At 42.0% G+C, this 23,107-nt stretch overlaps 1 protein-coding gene across 2 annotated transcripts in view; it reads right to left on the bottom strand.

Moving 5' to 3' along the window:
- The window catches only part of Pde4b (phosphodiesterase 4B), a 527,196-nt gene that overhangs the window by 267,231 nt on the left and 236,858 nt on the right, over positions 1-23,107 (bottom strand). The window lies entirely within an intron of this gene.

Genomic DNA, 23,107 nt, shown 5'->3' with positions numbered 1-23,107 from the left:
TTCCTTTTCTACCTTTGACTGTTAGGAAACAAACTTATCTAGCATTATGCTGCATCTCTTAAGTCACATCTAGGCAATCTTATCCCCTCATTTATTTTGTATTTTCTTTCATGCCTGTATATCCTGTCCTATTTCTCATATCTCTCATAAACAGCGCTATTTTTTAATTAAGGTTCCTTCATTCATCCCTGGATGTGTTCATCAATACCTCAAGTCTTCAGGATGCCAAATAATCCTATTGATAGCCATCTAGTACACCATCACCTGATGCTTGCTAATTACAAAGTTCATCTGAGGGAGTATGAAGTAATACAATGAGATACCTAGGAGATGACTGTGAAAATACTGGCATCTGTAGATTGCATGTCCGTAACGCACGTGTGAGGGTGCTATTGGTGACTGAAGTCTCAGTTCAAAGGCCAAGGAAATCAATGAAGAGAGAGTTCTAAGAAGTGGGACTTGGTCAGTCAGATCATAGGGAAAATCCATGTGTGTGGCTTTGACAGACTGAGAAAGATATTTGAGATCAAATGAAGAGCATGTTATTAACAGGAATTGGAGGGGAACAGATAGAGTTTAGATGTTCAAGTCCTTAATCACGCATACCCTTTCTTCTCATTTGTAAATAGGAATATTTCTAAGAGCTTTGATTTAATTGAGATGAGTTGCATTAAATATTAGTATAATGTTTTAGTATAGTCTTATACATTCATAAGTTAGCCATTTCTATGAAAATGGGAATAAAATCCATGGATTTCCTCCTCTCAGCTGCTGTGATCTGAGAAGATTCCTTAGGCTGGGGACAAAGGGAGGGAGTCTTGTAAGTTAGCAGAGTCTTCTGGACTTGATGGAGGAGGATTGTGCGAGCTATTTAGAGTTACTGGGCAGGGCAGTGATGAGATGAAAGCAGTGTTTAAGGAAGATTAATGTGGCTGTGCAGGGAGAGAGGGAAGGAGAAAATGCTAGAGGCATGGACACGATCTAGGAAGCTATGCACTTCATGGTCACCAAGAACCACATAAGGATGTGGCAGAAGACTGTCAAAGAGAGACTCTGAAATACTTTAAGGGCAGTAATGTCTTTCTTAGAAAGGAATCTGTGACTCTATACACGGTGGTAAATGAGTCAAAAGTAAAACATAATCATAGTAATTAATCAATAATTGCCCTCCATTTATCACCCACTAGATTCTGAGCTGTATAGAAAGACGCCATTTCTATCTCACTTACCAGTGTGTAACATAGTATTTCAAACAAAGAAAATGCCCCTAATATTTCCCATAAACTTCACTATTCAGTAATAAAAATAATTTTGTTCTTAGAAAAACATTCAAAGAACACATAATGTTGAGTGTCATAAATAACAGTCCAATTTATTGAAGATGGCTAGAGCACTTTCCATGAATTCTCTTATTCCAATACTAATTTTATGCAATAGACGGACTATCGTTCATTTTAAACTGTTAAAACAGGTATAGCAAGTTTCCGCTATCCCTTCAAGGTCACTTAACCAGAAAATGGCAAATGCAGAATTCAGAAGAACACGTTCCTATGTGAAAAAAGTAGAAATAGGCTAGGGTAGGCATCTGGTTGGTGTGAAAAGTCCTTTCAAACAAAAAGCATAGTGGAAACCACTTAATTTTTATACGACTGTACTCCCCCAAACACTAATTTTTCATGTGTGTTCCACAAGTAGGCACTGACTTGGATTATTTAAATCTTCAAATCTTATTCCTGTCGGGCTTATGACAGTTGAGTAGAAGAGAGTAGATATGAAAAAAATAAGCATAAAAGTCAACAGCAAAAGCCAGATGCAGAGTGGCCGTGGGTGTGTCGTGCTGTGAAGACTCAAGAAGATACGAAAAGGCAGCATGTGAGGGGGGTGGGGATGATGGTTCTCAGACTGTGAGGGGGGATGAAGGCTCTCAGGATGTGGGGGAGATAAAGGCTCTCAGGATGTGAGGGGGGATGAAGGGTCTCAGACTGTGAGGGGGGATGAAGGCTCTCAGCATGTTAAGGGGATGAAGACTCTCAGGATTTGGGGGGGGGGATGAAGGGTCTCAGACTGTGAGGGGGTGAAGGTTCTCACGATGTTCGGGGGGATGGAGGTTCTTAGGCCTCTTTGATCGAATTCTCTCTTAGTTTGATGTTCTTACTTGTTGCTTCATTTATACTTGAATTTGACTCCTCTGATAATTGGCTTTATAAAATGTATTTACCTATATTAAGAATATTTTAGCAAAAGCCCCCTTCATAGACATAAGGTGACACCTTGAATGATGTGTGAAATAAGTACATGTTCTTTTAAAAAGCAAAACCGTGTTTTTGAAAACACGGCATATTTGTAGCTGCACAGAGACAGTTTTTCATGCCCAGACAGAGTGTATCTACAGCAAAGAAAAGAATGGGATTTTATTTTTATTTTTTCAGGTCTCACTAGGGTATTTTCAGACTTCTGTGTCATTGAGCATTGCTCATTTCACACACACCCACTTTCTCATCCCTCCTCTCCACCTCTCACTGGCGGGATTCAACTTCTCATCCGTCATGCACTGCAGATTTGTATACCATCAACCGGCCAGTAGCCACACACCCAATCCTTCCATCTTCTGTTCCTCCGCCTGCATTCACTCAGGTTGGTCATCGCCATCTTTTCTGAGGAAAGTCTGGTGGAATTTATGAATGCTACAATCAGATGCCACGACGCAACTAGAATGGGCACTCTCTGGACTGCAGCTGTTCCTCTATCACTGCATGAGAATTTGTCCTTGACAACTTCTAAAGATAATTTCTCACCTCTGTACAACCTAGAAAAACCTTCGACGGCACCTAGCTTATGCCAGCCTTTCTTTAAATATTTCACATAGCTTAACTCATTTGATTTTCAGCCCTTCTTCTTCTTCCACCTATGAGTCCAAAGTTAGAAGATTTCACATGTAAGTGAAATCACACAGCATTGGGCTTTCTGCTCTTGGTTTGTTTCTCACAGTGTAATGGGACTCCAGATTTCTCCACAATGTAAGCGGCAGGACCCCCCATTTGAAGGCTGAGTAGCAATTTATTTGTTGCACATTTATGTGTACACATAACATATCACATTTTCTTTACCCATTCATATTTTAGCAAATCTTTAGATTGCTTCATTGATTGATGACTCAGGTTAGGGTGAATAATACTATATTGAATATGAGAATATAGAAATCCCTCACCACACTGGTTTCAGCTTCTTTGGGTATATGCTTGGTAGTATGATTGCTGAGTCTTATAGTAGTTCTGTCCTCCTCCTCCTCCTTTTCCTTCTCCTCTTCCTCCTCCTCCTCCTCCTCCTTTTCCTTCTCCTCTTCCTTCTCCTCCTCTTCCTTCTCCTTCTTCTTGAAACTCTGTAATGTTTTCTGTAATAGCATCCACATTCAATCTAATCCTTGTATTTTATTTTATTTACTTATTTTTGGTTTTTGAGACAGGATTTCTCTGTTTAATAATCCTGGTTGTCCTGGAACTCACTTTGTAGAACAGGCTGGCTTTGAACTCACGGAGATCTACCTGCCTCTACCTCCCCAGTGCTGGGTTAAAGACATGTGCCAATATGCCTAGCTGTATTTCACTTTTTTTTAAAGAAAGAGGTCTATTCTAACAGGTGTAGTGGACAGCTGGCTGTGGTTTTGATTTATGGTTCTCCAGTGATTAGTGATGATGGACACATTTTTATGTACATATTATTGCCCATTTACATGTCTTCATTTTACAATTTTTTGGGGGGTCTTTTTCTATTTATTTCATCAGGTGGCTTTTAAAAAGTTTAAACTTGTATATACTGCATCATAATCTTATTCATCCATGCCTCATCTCCTTCCTACACCTGCTAATCCTTCTCCTCTCAAACATCTTTTCCCCTCGCCATAATCTACGGAGAAACGCATTTCATTTGGTGGTATCCCATTTCCTGCTTTGTTTTACCTTTGGTTTGGTTTTGTTTGAACCATGGTCTCACTATGCAACCCTGGCTGTTCTGGAACTCATGTAGACTAGACTGGCCTGCAGCTCACATTGATGCCCTCGCTCCTACTGCCTCGATACTGGGAATAAAGAACTGTTTCACCGCACCTGGTCTGTTCGTCCATGTTTTGTCTTGCTGCTTGTACTTTTGTGTCTGTACAAGCAGAAGAAATCATCACCTCTGTTCAGTGCCACAGAGCCCTTCCCCTTTGCTTCCTTATGGCCATGGTTTAGTTTTTATTCTTCTTTAGAAGTCTGTATGTTTCGAGTTGCGCTTTTGTGTATGGTGTTAGTTGAGTTTGTATATGGTGTGGGATGAAGGCCTCACTCCACTCATCCACTTGTGAACATTCAGTTTTCCAAGCAACGCTTATTCAACAGCCCATGCCCTGTGTGTTCTTAACCCTGTTGCTAGAAACTCTCAGCTGACCCTATATCAATGAGTTTATAGATGGGTTCTCTATCTTTACACCAGTGGTATGCATTTTGTTACAGCCACTGATGAATACCTTTTGTGCATCAGAAAGTGTAGTGCCTCCTGTCTCGTTCTTTTGCTCATGGCCCTTTCATTCAAGATCATCTGTGGTTCTGTGTGGCATTAAAGACTCTTTTCTCTATTTCTGTGGGAATGTGACATTGGAATTCTGACATGCACTGTACTAATTCTGTGGATTCCCTTGTGTAGCATGGACACTTTAACATTTATTCTTATGACCATTGAACACAGGGTAGCTTTTTATTTATTCATTTTGTTTAATTTCTTTAATTGGTATTTTGTAGTTTTTAGTATATAGGGTTTTTTGGTTTTTTTTTTTACCTGAGCAATTTCTGTTGCTTTTTAAAACATGATTGCTTTAGAGGTACACACACACACACACACACATACTTTTTTTTTTGATCTATGACTATTAATGCAGTATCCTGAAACATTGGATTTATTGCTTTTACAAATTTTTGGTGCCATCTTAGAGTTATATGTGTAAATGACTATGTCACCTACAAATAAATGCAATTTAAAATCTTCTATTTTCATTCGCTGTCTTTTGCCTTCTGAGACTTGGACTTCTGAGGCTCTGCTAAAAAGAAATGGTGGGGATGAGCATCTTTGTCTTATCCTTAATCTTAAATAAAAAAGGATGTCAGATTTTACCCCTGAAAATAACGTTACCCCGGATAGTGTCATGTGATCATTTCTTTGTGTTGAAGTAAATCTCACTACACCCAGTCCACCGAGAAGTCAATCTCGAAAAGAATGCCATATTCTGTTGAATGATAATATGATCTCCTTAATCTCTTGGGTTTTTTTTAATGAGATATATCACGTTCATTGATTTGCATGTGTTGAACTGTCCTTACATGCCTAGAATATATCACTTGATCTAAGGAATGACTCTTTAAATGTCTGTAGTTTTTTTTCTGGTCGATCTGGTTTTTTTTTGCTACATGGTCTACCTCTAAAGAGGTCTGAGCTTAAAGTTCATGGTTAACCTCGAATTCTGAAACAACTTACCTAAGCCTGGGATTCTAGATAAGATTTATTGAGCCTGGTGTTTTAGATTTTTGAATCTATATTCTTCAAAACAATGGGTCTATACTTTTTTCTTATACTATTCTATTCTTATCTGTCTTTGGTATCAGAGCAATGCTGGCCTCATACAATTGGCTTAGGAACTACCCTCCAATTCACTGTCTTTACAAGTGTTTGAGAACAATTTCTGTAACTCTTTCCTAAGTATTTGGCAGACTTCAGCTTTACTGCTGAGCAGCTCTGGGGTTTACTTATTTGAGGATTTTTATTACCCATTCCGTCTCTTTCTTGTTATTAGTTTGCTCAGATTTTCCATTTACACATGATTTGGTGTCGGCGGCTTGTGTGTTTGAGGGGTCTTTTCACTTTGTCTGATTAGCCAGTTTGTTAGTGGATGACTGTTTTATGAACCTTTCTATAACCACAGCATCAGCAATCTCTTCTCTCCAACTTCTGCAGAGACCTTTTCTCTGTACTCATCATTCAACTTTATTAAAAGTGCTTAGTGTTCACGGATTGTCTGTTTCTGTCTCATTTACTTCAGCTCTAATCTTTGTTTTTTGCTTCTTTCTATTAATTTCATACTTATTTTTTTCTTTTTTTCCTAGTTCCTTGAATTATATTGCTTATATACTTCTTTCTTTTTTTGAAATATGAATTTTTTATTATAAACTCCCCTCTTAGGACTGACTTCACAGTATATACAAATGCTTGTATATTATGTTTCTATTGTCATTACAAGATACTTTTATTTCTTAGTTATTGATTTTTGAGTAGCATGTTGTTTATGCACACACACACAAACACATATGAATATATAGTGGGAGGGGGCAGAGGAGTTTCACTATGTTGCCTAGCTGGCGTCAAACTCACAAAGATACACATGTCTCTGAGGCATTAAAGGCATAAACCACTCTTTTCTCTTTGGACCTGGTCTGATATACCATTTTCAATTTCTCCTATTGCTGTCTATTATTATGTACTGACTTTCTTTGTAACCCTTTATAACTTAATTTATGTCTCATCTAAGAATAGACACCATTGCTCTTTCTCAGTTTCTGCTTGCCTTTTTCAATCACTTGTGAACAGTCAGATAATTGAATCTTGAAGTATTTTTCATTAATCCCCTCCACATATTTTTACTGGGAAATATAATCTATCTAAATTTAAGATTGATGATTAATAGGTAAAGATATGCCACTTCTCTTTTGCAATTTGTTTCATACTTTTTTTTGGACTTTTGTTTTTCTTTCCCTTTTCATTGTCAGAAAATCACTGTGTTTACCCTTGGGAGGAACTAAGTTCAGGATTTTCTGTTAGAAAATATTGCATTGTTTTGAAAACACATTGGGTTCTACTTCTATTACTTTGTTGAGAAATCTCATAGTGGCCTAATCTGCGTTTTAAGAGATATCCCCCACCCCACGCACACAACATTTTAACAGTTTTAATGATTCTTTAGGACGCCAGAGCTTTGATAGATTATGGCTACTTCTTTAACACTTTAGGAGGACTTGGGTGTTTGGATTTACTTTCTCCCTATCTTGCTGTCTTCCCTTGCTGTGTGGTTCCATGTGGTTGTGCCTTATTTAGTATGAATATGCACTTTTTCTCTTGATGACAATGTATTTTTAATTTGGCCACACATTAGGTTTATGCTAGTATTAAGATCCTCCCCCTTGAAGGCAAACTAATGTTAGTGGAGGGAAAAGAAGAAGTACTAGGTTAAAAGAAATCTGCTCACATGACGGAAGTGATCTCACTGTGGGCTTTCTGTTGCTGTGATAAACACCTCGGCCAAGAGCAGGTTGGGAAGGCTCTCTTCACTTACTCTCTCACACAACGGGTCTTCATTCAAGGCAGTCAGGACAGGAGCTCAAACAGGAACCTAGAGGCAGGAACTAAAGCCCAGGCCGTGGAGGTGTGCTGCCTCCCTTTTTTTTTTTTTTTTTTTTTTTAGTTGTTTGAGACAAAATTTCTCTGTGTAACAGCTCTGGCTGTCCTAGAACTCCCTCTGTAGACCAGACTGGCCTCAAACTCACAGAGATCCAACTGTCTCTGCCTTCCAAGTGCTGGAATTAAAGGCATGCGTCACTACTGCCTGGCTCAACCTGCTTTCCCACAGAACCCAAACCACCTATACAGAGGTGGCACCTCCCAAAATGGGCTGGGTCCTACAACATTCATCACTAATTAAGAAAATGCCTTACTAGAAAGTTTTCCCTTGCCCTGCCTTCCTCTTCCTCTTTCTCTTCCTCCCTCCCTCTCTCCCTTTCCTTCCTTCCTTCCTTCCTTCCTTCCTTCCTTTCTCCCTCCCTCCCTTTTTTTCCCCTCTTTCTTTCTTTTCTTCCTTCTCTCCCACACAGAACACTGCAGTTGCTATTTAGGAAAGTTCTCTCTCACTAAGCTACATTCTGAGTCCCCAGCATTTCTTTTTTTTAATTGATTTTTTTTCATGGGTTTCACATCATGAATCCTGATACCATCCATCTGCCCATCCCTTCATATCCATCCTCCACCCTTGCAACCTCCCCTGCAAAACAAAACAAAATTCCAAACAAAACAAACAATCAAACTAACAAACATCCAGAAAAATAAAGCCTCAGCGTGGAAGCTGTACTGTGACAGAATGAATCAGTCCATACGTCTTTACTTATAAGTGCTCATTGCAATGAGTCATCAGTCTTGTTTGAGGCTACTGGTTTCTGCTTCACCCTCAGTCCTGGGCCCTCACTGGGATTCCTCTTGAATATCTAATTGTTGCCTTGTGTCATGGAGGTTCTGTAACTTTGGATCTGCAGGTCGGGTCCTTTCCCATGCTCCAGTAGTTCATGAATGAGGTAGATGTTGGGGTGGGCCACCTCATAGCTCTGGTTCTGAGCCTAGGTGGCAGCTGAGTGGTCAGCCTGCCAACATTCCCTTATCGACACCAACAGGCCAAGCTCTCCAGCACTGCCCTAGCTAGTTCACCCACTGCAGCCTGCAGCAAGGGGGGGGGGCAGTTCTCCTGCTCCCATGCCCTCAGGACTGGCTCACCTGCATCCACACCACCAGGGTCAACTCTACTGTTTTGCCCAGGCAAGATGCAGAATCTGCTCTCCCAAGTGCTGCAGTTGGTGAGATGCAGTGTCAGCTCATCAAACTTGTATTTTGGCTTTCTATTTATGTAAAGAATACCTAATTTTGATAACTATGTCTGAAAGACATGTCAAAGTCCATGGTTTATGGTGGTCACTGTCATTTACTGAAAGAATAAAGTGCACAAATGTAGGTAAATTTAAAACAGAAGAAGGAGAAGGAGGAGAAGGAGGAGGAGGAGGAGGAAGAGAAAGAGGAGGAGGAGGAAGGAAAATGCCTTACAGGTTTGCCTACATTCTGACCTTGTAGAGACATTTTCTCAATTGAGAGTCCCCCTTCCCAAATGACTCTAGCTGCTGTCAAGGTGACATACAACAGCCAGGACAGACATGTAATGACAATGACTCAGGAAGTTGACAAAGAAGAGAAGGAAATTTCACAAGTTCCACCCTAAGCACCTGCTGTAACACAAGATCCTGCCTACACTGACCATTTAAAACCCCCAAATGCTGGCTAAGATAGCCAGAGTACCCAAACCACAGAACTATGAGGTAAACATTGTCTCCAAGTCAAGATCCCTTTGTGAGCACCCTTGGACACCTTGACAGAAACAAGCCCCTCCAATTTGTTTTCAGTGTTATGTTAGCTTTTCTCATATTACTAGTGTGAAGTAAAGCTATTTCAGGAATAGTGTTTGAATATTTGCCAATTTTGCCCCATGGTTATATTTTGAGTCTTACTCAAGTTTATTAAGCTTTCTCTTTTACTCTGAGTCTGACATTTACACTGTTGACAAGCACCTAAGTTCTGATACCAGTTGGTTTTGTCAAAATGATGATTTAAGTTCATCTTACTTGTTCAGTTTCTCAAAGTATGTTCTTTGGTCTATTATTAGTATCATAAGGATTTGGGGGCTTGCTTGGTAATGCTGGGACACCGGTTTCCTGTGCAGTTGTAATCACATTCTCAGAAAATGCAAACACCATGATGTAGAATGATCGAGATGTCATGGGCTCATCAAAGAGCTTCCATTGTTCTCAGAAATGTGCCAGTGAAACCATATCGTTGCCATTCTCCATGAATAATTAGAGACATAATGGAAGTATCACTACCAACATTCCTTTGTGGACACCAAAAGGCTAAGCTTCAATTTCAAATTGTACTATAGAGCTATAGAAATACAACCATCATGGTATTAGAATGTAAACAGACATATTGATCAAATGAATCAAATTGAAGACCCAGACTTAAGTCCATACACCTATGGACATTTAATCATTTACAAAAAAAAAGCCAGAAACACACACTGCAAAAAAAAAAAAAAAGACAGACGGCATCTTCTACAAATTGTGCTACTCAAACTGAGTGTCTGAATATAGAACAATGCAAATAGATCTATATTTATCACACTGCGCAAAACTAAGCCTTTGTCATAACACACTGAACCTGATAGAAGAGAGGGTGGAAAATAGTCTTGAACTTGTTGGCACAGGAAAAGAACAGGACGCCATTGGCACAGGCACTCAGAAGAACAATTGATAAAAAATGGGACCTCATGAAACTGAAAAGCTTTTGTATGGCAAAGGACACCATCATTTTAACAAAGCAGCAGGGTACAGAAAGGGGAAAGATCTTTACCAATTGTACATCTAGTAGAGGGTTAACACCTAAAATTTATAAAGAACTGAAAAAACTGGATGTCAAGAAAAGAAATAAAATAATATAAATATGAGGAACAGAACTAAACAGAGAGTTCTCAAAAGATGAAACACACATGGCTGAGAAACATTTAAAGCAAAGTTCAATATCCTTTGTTATGAGGGAAATACATTTCTACTACTTTGAGATTTTATTTTATACCAAACAGAATGGCAAAGATCAATAAAACAAACGACAGCTCAGACTACTGAGGATGTGGAGTAAAGGGAACGATCGCCTATTGCTATTTGGAGTGCAAACTAGCACAACCACCATGGAAACCAGCGTGGTGGTTCCTCAGAACTCTATCTATCCCAAGATCAAGCTATATCCTTCTCCAGCATATCCCCAAAGTACTCTACATCTTACTACAGAGACACTTGCTCAACCATGTTCATTGCTCTTCTATTTATAATAGCTAGAAACTGGAAACAACCTAGATGTCCAGCAATAGATGGATGGATAATGAGACTATGGTACATTTACATGGGTGGAGTGCTATTCAGCTGTTAAAAAAACAAAAGTATGAAATTCACAGGTAAATTGATGGTGATAGAAAAAAAAATCTTGAGTGAAATAACACAGACCCCAAAAGATAACTTTGAAGCCTTTGATAAACATGCTACAATCTTTATAACCACAGAGGTTAGGTATAGAGCAAAGGACTGGTGAAGAGGGAAGGATCCCCAGAGAAAGGGGAAATAGAATATATAGTTGTAGAGAGACGGGGGGGGGGGAGAAGACTGGAATGAGAGCGTTAAATGGCTAAAGAGAGAGAAGTGGAGATGGGAAGGGACAGCTAACACTTAGGACCATTTGAGTGGTCATGTGGAAACCCGCTAGAGTAGAAGCTTCTTAAAATATACACACATATGAAAGAAATCTAAATGGAACCTCCAAATAACAGGGCAACAATGCCCCCAACTAAATACCTTCTGCTACCTCCAGTTTCAGAAATGGATTACACCTAATTGAGCTGTTGTCCCAAGGGTGCCCATGGATTGGTTACTCTTCACAAAGTGATACTGATACCCTATGGCTGAAGACAACACTTACATCTCTCACTGAATCCGGAGAAGTCTAGCCGGTGCTTTACTGCAGCCTTTACCCCTACTGATTAGTGTTCATGGTACTAAAAGGTAATTTATATGCTACCAGAAAAGTGAAAGTTACCACCAACCAGCTACATAACCCGTGATCTACAACAGCAACCTGTCTGCCTAATATACAGGTGTAATGGTGGCATAAAAGGTATGGGAATAACCAAATACTGTCTAATTATATTTAAGGCCCACTGCATGTGATGGGTACAATGCCTGACACTGCTCAGATAGCCAAGAACCTGAGACTAGGCAGGCCATGGGCCTAGGGAGAGCCAAGTACCATTGTTCCAGGGAAGAAACATAGCAATAAAATGACTTCTAACCTCATTCTGCTATACCCATAGATCAGCATCTCACCCAGCCAGCACCATGAATTTGTCTTCAGAGCAGGTGGGAACTAATACGGAGATTCACAAAAGGACAATGGAAGGAGAATGAGAGACTTTGGAACACTCAATCCTAAGTGGGATGTCTTCAACAAATCTTTCCCCTCAGGACTCAAGGAAATATGCAGACGATGACTTAGACAGATTATTAGCGCCAGAGGAGATGGACAATACCAAGGAGACAGAGCCTTCCAGACGCGATGAGGCTGATGTCCATATGAACTCACAGAGCCTGTGGCAGCACTCATAGGGCCTACCCACATTCAAGCCAGATAGGGCAGCAGAGCCAAAAAGGGGAAGCGGGCAAGCGCCCCCATCCCTAAGCAAGAAGCTATCTCCAACTGACTACTTGCAAAGAAAAAAATAGTTTTCTCCACCGGAGTCTCACTAGGTGTGGAAACCACAATTGAGGGCAGGTCCCATGCCCAGCAGTGGATGGCCCAAACAAATTTAACTCAATGCCTTTGTGTGAGTATTTTTGACTTTTTTTTTTTAAATCTTCTTGCTCCTTGCTTTTATATTATGCTTTTCCACTTTGTGTTTCTTTGTTATTGTATATGTATTTCTTGTGCTTTTTCTTTGTTTTGTTTTGCTTTTCTTTGTTTGTTTGTTTTGTTTTATTGTTTGTTTATTTTTTTTAATTTACCTGTTTGTTTCCTAAAGAGAAAGAGAAAAAAGATGTGGAGTTGAATGGGTAGAAAGGTGGGGAAGATCTGTGAGGAGATGAGGGAGGAGAAACTGTGGTCAGACTCTACTGCATAAAAAAAAAAATAGTTAAAATAAGAAAAGCTGAATGGTGGTGGTGCACACCTTTATCCCAGCACTCAGGAGGCAAAGGTGTGTGTGTGGGGGGTGGGTCTCTGCGTTCAAGGCCAGCCTGTCTACAGAACGAGTTTCAGGATAGCCATGGCTACACAGAAAAACCCTGTCTCAAAAAAACAACAGGAAAAGAGTCATTCTCCAGCCTTGTACTATACGAGGTGACGCAGGACTTCGTGGGATATATAATCGCAGAAGCACTTGGGAACAGAGTGGGCTCTTGCTGAAGTTGAAGGCTGCTCAAGTTGGAAGTTAATAAACACTAAAGAAATCCGTTGTTTAGAACAACAGGTATTACAACCAAAAATTGGTATATTTTTAAGAAGGGATCACATTTAATACTGGAAAGACTACTTCGCAGTTACATAAATTTCATTTTCAAAGCGTTCATCACACTTCACTCACACACCCCCATTCTCAACTCAGCCTCGTTCCTCAACAGCACGTCATTGTATCCCACAAAACATCCTTTCTCCTTGACATTTAGTGTCTTCAAATAATATCAAAGAGCCCATTAGCTCTCCTTTCAGTTTCTGCTCAGTCAAGCTGCGCATAATTAACTCCCTTAATCTGCTCTCTGAATGACTCTCTCCATTTCCTTAATCAGTTTGTGGCACATTTTCTGAAGTTTCTTTCATTACTAACGATTGTTAAGCCGTATTACTTGGGGCTTTATGGGCACACTTTGATTAAGTGTTCTGCAGAGTATCTGTGGTGGAACCATTTGCAACAACAGGTAAGTCTGAGGTACTGCCCACATGACCTGCCGCAAGCAACCAACTGGGATGAAGAGTCGAGATCTCCGGTTTCCCTCCAGGTCCCAAGGGATTTGTGCGACTGCCATTCAGTTAGCCAGCGGGTGTTCTTTGGAAGACTAGTTTTACTTTAATGACGTTGTGTGCGAGGCCACACTGAGGCCCGTAGGTACAGAGGCAAGAGGGGCTTTATGTCTTGGGTTCTTCTCCCTTTGGAAGTCTCTTGATCTCCTCCTTCTTGGCCTGGAGGCATTCCTCCAGGTGTTTGTGCTGTGTTTCCTTGTGTTGACTTGTGAGTCTCAGCTTAGACAGCAGCTTCTTGCTGACCTTGGCTGCCTTAAGCCTGAACGTGGGTTCCATGAGAATCCTATTGCTTTTTAACACTGTCTTCTGGACCTTCAGGTTCAGACCGTGTTATATGTCAAGTTTAGATTCACAACATCTCCTGAGAAAGTTGACTCAGAATTTGAGTCTTCGTCCAAGCTACATTCTTGGGTACTCAAATATTGGCGGCACCCTTCCTTTTCCCTATGCACAGATACCTGCTGTTGCACCCAGCCGAGGGGCTTTTCTGGTATCCAGCCTGTGAAGGAACAGTTATGGGCTTCTGAATCATCAGCCCGTCTTTGATCAGCTCCGGGTCTGCTGGCTGGAGTTGGGGTTGAAGATTTCACAGTTTTCACTGGGGTTCAGCCAGACCTTTTTGCCACATTGGAGGACACTAAAACCAAGCTTCCACTGAATCCTGAGCATACTCCTGGCACTTTTAATCAGAAGTAGTTGTGTTATCTCTGCTCAGATTTAAGAAATCCTTAAATAGTTTGGGAAATACCAAGGGAGAGCCAAAATCACAGAGAGAAGAGACCTGAGGGTGTGTTTCCTCATTCTTGAAGATGCTTGGAGAAAACAATCATGGCGCGAGAAAGACATGCAAACATGTCCTCAGGTAAAGTAATCCATTCTTAGATCACAGATTTAAAATTTTGATTAGGTCACAGTAGCATTGTAGTAGGGGTTCTCAAAGTTGTGGGCGGGAAGAATAAAATGTGATTGGGAAGATGATGTTGTGGACAGTGAGTTCCAGTGGTGCATGAAGCTACAGTATGCGCAGTCATATGCTGCTGGAGGTAATAACATCTGGAAAGGGATTTGTTGCACTTGCAAAGCAAGGCTCCCACTGTGCTTTCTCCTGTGCCTGCTGAGATAATCCATGGGCATCCTGAACTAACGCACACAGAAGACTTCTCCCCTAGGCCTGTGTCCTCCTATGGTTTCTGAAGTGGAAAGACTTGTAAAGTTTCCCACAAACTGTAGGGTTTCAAACTGGGAGGATTGCTATGCAACACAGGGTTTCTGCCTTTGAGGTCTGCCTTCTCCTGTGGACTCTGTCTCTGGAAGGGGAAACTCAAGTGCCTTCTAGAGGTTCTCTTGGGGGGAAAGGAGAAAGGGAAGGAACTGGGGATGGACCTGAAAATGCCTGAGGGTCACAGGCTTCTTCACCACTGAGTGCTGACCTCTGACCTGTGCAGACATTCTGAGGATGGGAGGGTACCATGGTGGTTTATCTGGGCAATACTGGGGTATCTCATCTGATTCTCAGACACAGCCAGGATTATTTAGGGACTTTTACTTGATCACCATAGAAGGGCATGTCACCAATTGATCCTCTCCTGAGCCCAGCAAGAAGTATGATCAGAAAAAGAAGTTATCATCTGACAGAGATGGAGGGCCTGGCTATAAAAGGGAAATTGATATCTTTTCTGGGGAGTGCTGCTAAGTTCTGGGTAAAGGCAGTCCCTGTGGTGCTACAATATGCAGGCATCAACATTGTTTGATTCCTGGTAGGCACCACTTGGCTCTGAGTTGACACAGGACAGTCTCCACAGGGGCAGTCCTGGGATTGCAGGGCCCTGACTGAGAATCACCTCGAGTTTTTCCCCTGAACTTAACATGGTCCTGAGATGACCCCGAGGAACTTGTGAAGTTCCTCAATTGTTTGGAGAATGGAGACCATGTTGCCGAACTATGTTTTTGGTTCTGACGTCCTTAAAAGTAGTCAAATGAAGACAGACAGTGGCTAAGTGTTAGACCCAAGCAGCTCCAGAATGTGAGCTGGAGGCCAGAGCATCAGACCTCCACGAACTGTGGTAAAAGTGGCCTGGGAGAAAGGTACTCAGCTCTAGAATCTGGAGTCTTCTTATAGAAAGCTCAGTAGGAAGTGGGCAGGGCTTCAGGGACCCGCCCTTGGTTGGCCACACCCTGTGCCTTAGATCCATATCACAGTAGTTGGGAGTTAGCTGGTTTTACTTTGATCTATATATAGTACAGTACCAAGAGCACTCAGACATCCCAGCTGAAAATCTCAAACAAACTATCCTTCTAATGGGAAAAAGAAATGTCTGGAGACACACTAACCAATCTTCTTGACACAGGGATTGAGCCCCTCCCTCCACTTAACAATATGCATCAGCTGAGACATATGTAGATTTTGTAGGTTAAACCATATGGGAGCATGCAGAACACATGCATGTGCAAATGTAAATACAAGAACACATGCAAAAATATCGTAGTCGAGGATTTGAGGAGCAAATGTAAATCTGACTTTTGATATTTATGAATAGATAAAATAAGTCATAAAGGACCAAAGTGACCTCACAAGATTGTCTCAATGAGACAATGCTGTTGACAGAGTTAGTAACATCTTTTCCTCTGCTGGTCATGTGACCATACATCTCCAGACACAACTTATGTGAAACAGGGTTACTTCTGCCTATTTCTCAACTACAGACAAACTGCAGTAGATAGAACAGCTTCCTCGAACCATAGGAGGTTGCCTGACAGAGCAACCAATTATCATCATCCACTGAAAAAGAATGGCAGAATTTCAGTCCAAAAAAGAGGGAAGAGAAATTGGGCCTATATTATTTTATTATAATACTTTCTCACGTTTGAATATTTGTATTGTTCAAATTTAATAGGAGATATGCAAATTTCACCAATAACATCTTTATTTTAAACAAAAGGCAAATTAAAGGATTCACTTTAGAGCTATGGAACACACCTTTAATCTTTTGTTTCTTTTCTTTTTTTATTGATATTTATTGAGCTCTACATTTTTCTCTGCTCCCCTCCCTGTCTCTCCCCTCCCCACTTCAACCCTCTCCCAAGGTCCCCATGCTCCCAATTTACTCAGGAGATCTTGTCTTTTTCTACTTCCCATATAGATTATATCTATGTAAATCTCTCTTAGTGTCTGCATTGTTGTCTAAGTTCTCTGGGATTGTGGTCTGTAGGCTGGTTTTCTTTGCTTTATGTTTAAAAATCACTTATGAGTGAGTACATCTGATAACTGTCTTTCTGTATCTGGGTTACCTCACTCAAAATGTTTTCTAGCTCCATCCATTTTCCTGCAAAATTCAAGCTGTCGTTATTTTTTTCTGTTGTTTAGTACCACATTTTCCTCATCCATTCTTTGGCCAAGGAGCATTTAGGTTGTTTCCAGGTTCTGTCTATGACAAACAATGCTGCTATGAACATAGTTGAGCACATGTCCTTGTGGCACAATTGAGCATCCTTTGGATATATACCCAAAAGTGGTATTACTGGGTCTTGAGGAAGGTTGTCTCCTAATTTTCTGAGAAATCACCACACTGACATCCAAAGAGGCTGTACCAGCTTACATTCCCACCAGCAATGCAGAAGTGTTCCCTTTTTCCCACAACCTCTCCAGCATAAGTTGTCATCAGTATTTTTGATCTGGGCCATTCTTACAGGTATAAGATGGAATCTCAGATTTGTTTTGATTTACATTTCTCTGATGACTAAGGATGTTGAACATTTCCTTAAGTGTCTCTCAGCCATTTTAGCAACGAGACCTTTGCAAGATCATATCATTCCAAGGTACATGGAAGAGTCCAAGGACAAGATTGACCAAGCGCTGGGCCCTGACTGTTCACAAGCAATATCTTCCTTACTAAACTTAATTCTTCCTAAACAGAACTTTATTTTTCAACTCATAGTAAATGAGTCTAGTTACTGAAGGAACTTGTCAGAGGATTTTGGTTTTCTTCACACTGGGGGCTGCCGTCTGCCCTCTACAGACATCCTGACCTACAGAGTTTGTCACTGACCACAGTGAGCAGTTGTTTCACTACTGTAGGGTGCATCTTCCTCTCATGAAGTGGTTGTTCAGAGAGAGTGGTTGTCATCTGACTCCAACAGAGTCTCATCACCAATTGCTCTCCGGCTCTCACAGGGGCTGACACCACTCTTGGCTGTGTTATGGTCTCCATAGTGGGTCAGGTCAGGTCACCAATGTGGTTTGTCATCTGAGCCCCATACTGCAGGGAACTCTCACCTGGACCCTCTCCCCTTACGCTGTTTGTCGTCTGATTGTAGCTGAAGATCTAGTAAGTCAAGCACAGAAGTAACTGGATTGTCGTCAGTACTGTTCCCCGCTAGAGGATATCACATATGCCTGTTCGTGAACGGCAAGCTGTCCTCCACAGCCAGCAACATGGTTATCACTGACTGGTTCTCTTACTCCCATATAAATGGATGTATTATGGATCGCAGGATTCTCGTTAGCGAGCACAGTCTCTTTTGGCTGACTTGACTGCTGACTGTCTCCTTGCTGTCAGGGACTGCCGTCTTCTGGAAATCGGCGAGGGAGGTCTCAGGGGGGTGTGTCAGCTCTGTCAGCTGAGAGCCTCCTTTGGATTTAGTCTGTTAGCAGATGCAACTTGCTTGTTCAAAGCAACACTCTTACTTAGTTCTCTAAATTGGAAATCAATGGATTATCTATGGTGTGCTCTTGAGGTCTTAATAAAGGATGTCCCAGAGTGCTACACTATCCAGATATCATCACTCTGGGATTTCTCGTAGGTTTTACATGGCTCTGAGATGAGATAAGCTGGTCCCCACAGGGAGAACAAGAGGAGTGTGTGGCTGTGGAGCTGACTCAGGGGGCTTTCTCCATGGTTCTCGTGTGACCCAGAGAAGTCACCGAGGGACTCTTTAGTTACCGCAGTTGTGTTGTGGAAGGAGAACATCTTCTTGCTAACCTAAGGTCTCAGTTGTGAGAGCTTTAGTTCCTCAAGTTTAGCCATAAACAGGAAACAGAGAGAAGCTAGGTGGTTGCCCGTAGCTGGAAATCTGAGCTGAGGCCAGGGCTTCAGATCTTCAGGAGCTGTGAGTGAGGTTGACGTGGAGAAAGCCACCCAGCTCCAGAATCTGGAGTCTACTTTTAGACTCCTGGCTGGGATGTGGGTAGGACTTCAGAGTCTAGCCTGAAGGTCATGGTAGGCCAGGACCTGTGTTGGTGTGGAGAGTCACACCCAGAGTCCCCAGATAAGCTTCTTCTCCCGGGCACTTAGAATTAAGTGGGTGAATCATTTGGCAAAAGAGCAAAGATTCCTTGGAGCCATTTCTGTAAGTCCCAGAAACCGGAAACTGCACTTTGACTCACTCCACCCATACCATCACTGTAGCTGGGGCGCTTTCCTGATGGATTTCTTCTTTGGTGAGGTAGGGACACTGAACGTCTCTGGGCCAGTGGAATTAGCAGATCTAGACCTAAGCCGAAGGATTTTTCTCTTAGGAGTTGAGTCGCTGTGTAAACACCCAGAATGTGATTTCTAGATTTAACCAGCTCCAGTGCCATACAGACTCCAGCTTCTCGGGAGCTGAAATTTAATCAAAATTACTTCTGTGACACTTTTTTTTAAAAATATTTATTTATTTATTATGTATACATTGTTCTGTCTGTGTGTATGTCTGCAGGCCAGAAGAGGGCACCAGACCTCGTTACAGATGGTTGTGAGCCACCATGTGGTTGCTGGGAATTGAACTCAGGACCTTTTGGAAGAGCAGGCAATGCTCTTAACCACTGAGCCATCTCTCCAGCCCCTCAAAATTACTTCTGGTATAAAATATTGAAAATTCTTTTGGGTTACTTTAGCATTGACAATCGATTTTTTATTTGTTTGTTGATCTGATTTTTGATAAAGGGACTCCATCTTTAGGCCTGGCTCAAAGCAAATTCTGGACGTTCCTGCTTCAGCCTAGGATTACGGAGAAGAGTCACCAGGTACTGTATTTTGTTTACTTATTTACCTTGTTATTTCTCTATTATATTTGAACAAAGGACCTTGTTATGTTCCCCAGGTTGGTAAAAACTCCTGGACTCAAGCAATCCTCCTCCAGAGCCTCCCTATTTCCTAGCGCTACTTTCACTCCAGCTGAGAATGCCCGGAGTTTTGAAGCTGTCACCCTCTGCAGCACAAACAACCTTCTTGGCTTTCTACCTCTGCCTCCTGATGCCCCCAGTGTTCCTCCCACATACCACTATTCTGAGAAGACAGTGGCATTTTTGGAAACCCAGGCTGCCTGCCCAAGACTGTTTTGCCTCACCAGGACTGAATATCCTTGACTATATATGTAACAAAAGTAATGCAGCTCCAAGTCTATGTCAGGTGCCCATAGTCTGTGCCTATAAACACAAGGACCAGTTTGAAAATACCCAACACCACAGGACCAAGCTTTTAAAAGTCCTCTACTGTTTAAAGACACCTGTTTAAAGAAACAGCGTGCCTCAACTTTGAAACTTACTTGAGATAAAACAGTCTGGAAAAGCTTTTCTTGCACGTGACACACGGGTAGCCCCACCCCCTGCGGGGCTTCTATTCTGTGTGCTAAGCATATCCAAGCAGGAGTGTTCATTTCTACAGCTACCCCAGTTCAGGGCACATGGAGATCTTCTCCCCAGCGTGGGTCTCACATGGACTCTGGCGTGGGAAGACTTTGTGGAACATCTCCCTCAATCTGAGCATATACAGACGTAGGACTTCAAACTGGCAAGAATGTGGAGAAAATGAGGATCCTCCTAGACATGAGGTTTGGTTCCTAAAGGGAAGCAGCCGAGGATCCTGGTCTTACTCATGTGTTCCCGAGGCTCCTCATTTTCTTCACATTCTCCTTTGGCCCAAGACAACCGCCAGAAACTATTTCAGGTTCTGTAGGGAAAGCTTCAAGACAAATCAGACCTCAAGACCCAGAGCCACGTCATGGAAAAGATTCCTGAATTACAGTTATAAGGTAGCAACAAAACTAATCATATGGTTAGGGGTCACTACAACATGAGGAACTGGAATAAAGGGTCACAGCGTTAGGAAGGGGAAGAACCACATACAAGTTGCGTCACTAATTGTAACCTTCTTCCTGTAACCACAAGAAGTGTGGGCAGAGGATGTGACCTGACTGGGATGGAGGAACTGGCTAGAAAAGAGAGCTGCCACCTGACCCTCATCAGGGAAATGCTCACCCTCTGGTTGCCATCGGTCTAAGTTGAGGGTCTGGTCCCCAGTAACAGACATCTCGATACTTCTTGATGGTCTGCTCAAACACAGAAGTAACTAGATGGTCTTTATCCCAGGACTTGTGACCACTGAAGGAACTCAAATGGTCCCGTTCAGGAGATGTCAGTTGCCTTCCAGAGAAAGCATCTTGATTATCACCAGGGCTGCTCCTCTGTCTTCTGCACACAGCTGTACTGTGGATCACAAGAGTCTCCTTCCCACTCAGGGTCTTCACCTGGCTGCCTTATTTGTGGACCCTCCCCTGGCTGTCAGGGACTGCTCTCTCCTGGGGATCAGAGAGGGAGGTCTCCATCAGCTGAGAGCCTCCTAGGGATTTAGTCTGGTCAGCAGATACAACTTGCTGGTTCAAAGTAACACTCTCACAGGGCTTTCTAAAATGAAAATGGAATTTTTCTGGGGGTGCCTTTGAGTTCTGAAGGCTCTCGTAGGGATGCTACAATATCCAGATGTCATCACTGTTTGATTCCTGGTCGGCATCACATGTTTCTGAGTTGACACGAACTGGCTGCTCCCCACAGGGGCAGTGAGAAGAGTGCGTGGCTGTGGATCTGACACAGGTGGGCTTTCTCCGTGGTTCTCACGTGACCCAGAGAAGCCATGGAGAGAGCTCTTCAGTTAGGGCAATTGTGTTAGGGAAAGACAACACCTTCTTGCTCACCTAAGGTTCCAGCTGTGAGAGCTTTAGTTCCCCCAAACTAGCCATATACAGGTGACAGAAGATAGATGATTGACAGAAGCCAGTAAGAATGTGAGCCGAGGCCAGGGCTTCAGACCTTCAGGGGCTGTAAGGTTGACTGAGAAACACCTTCTCAGCTCTAGAGTCTGGAGTCGGATTTTCATGCACTTTGGCTGGGAAGTGGGTGGAGATTCAGAGACTAGGCAATGATAGGCCATGACCTTTGTGGGTCTGAGATCCACACCTAGAGAAGCCACTGAAGTCTCACCCAGGTATTAGAATTCAATGGGTCACTGACTCATCTAGCCGGTCAAGGAATTCCTTGAACACGTTTACAGAGGTCTCAGCAGGACAAAGCTGCACTTTGAATCATGCCACCCACAACAGCACTGTAGTTGGGGGGAATTTGCTAATCTCTTTGTTGGTGAGATAGGAACACGGAACATCAATGGACCAATGGAGTTAGATCCAGATAGTAAGCCAAAGGATTTTACTTTTAGGAGTTGCGTCCCTGTGTAAACATCCCAAATGTGATTTCTAGATCTAATCAGCCCTGAAGCCATACAGACTCCAGCTCCTTGGCAGCTATAATTTATTCAAAATTACATCTGGTTAACTTAACATTCATATTAGAATTTATATGTTGGTCTGATTTTTTTGATGCAATGATTGCCTCTTATTCCAGGGCTGAGTGCAAACTGTAGACTCTCCTGCTTCAGCCTAGGATTAAAATAGAGAGGCGCAGGGTATTCTGCTTTAATTATTTAATTATTTATGTGGATGTTTGTTTTATTGTTTTCAGATAAAGAAACTTGTTATGTTCCCAAAGTTGGAAAAAACTCTTGGACTCAAGCAGTCCTCCTTCATGGCCTCTCTTGTGCCTAGCTCTACTTTCCTTTCAGCTGAGAATGCCCAGAGTTTTGAAGCAGTCACCTCTGTGGCACAAATAACCTACTGGGCTTTCTACCTTTGCCTCCTGATGCCCCAGTGTTCGTCCTATATATCACTATTCTGAGCAGACAGTGGCAGTTTTTGGAACCCAGACTGCTGCCCAAGACTGCTTTGCCAGAGCAGGATAGAATATCTTTGACTTACATATGTACCTCTGACACAAATAAGGCAGCTTCGAGTCTAGGCCAAGTGCCCATAGTCTGTGCCTATAAACACCACAAGGACAAATTTTAAATTACCCAACACCACAGTACCAAGCTTTTAAAGGTCTTCTACTATTTAAAGGGACCTGAATGACGATTGCTTTTTGTATGTTTTCACCAACACCACTTCAACCCTTCCCTCTGGGGTCCGACACTGTGGCAGGCCTTGGTACCCTCATTATGGAGCCCATTCCCTGCTTCCATGGGGTCCGGGACTCTCAGGACCAGGTGGTTAAGTGCCTGTGATGGGCTGTCCACAGGATGCCTGGCTCCCCTTCAATCTCTAGGTATTTAGTCACATGGACTCAGATGATGACCATGGATTTTTTGGTGGATTTTGGATTTCTGTATTCCATGCTTTTTTTAAAAATATACTTAACATTTGACTTGTATATTAAATTTCTGCCATGAACTTTTGACAACTCTACTTGGTTTAAATAAAGTTTGTGAGCATTAAATATTTTATAGGATTAAAAGTAATCCTAAATCATATGAATGCAAGATTCACAGTTCAAGAAACTATTTTAACTATTTAGGAC

Source organism: Microtus ochrogaster, chromosome 10 (genome assembly GCF_000317375.1).
Source record: "Microtus ochrogaster isolate Prairie Vole_2 chromosome 10, MicOch1.0, whole genome shotgun sequence".
In the NCBI taxonomy this organism is placed as follows: domain Eukaryota; kingdom Metazoa; phylum Chordata; class Mammalia; order Rodentia; family Cricetidae; genus Microtus; species Microtus ochrogaster.
The sequence above is the reverse complement of the archived record's forward strand: the minus strand, read 5'-3'. Positions and strand labels throughout refer to the sequence as shown.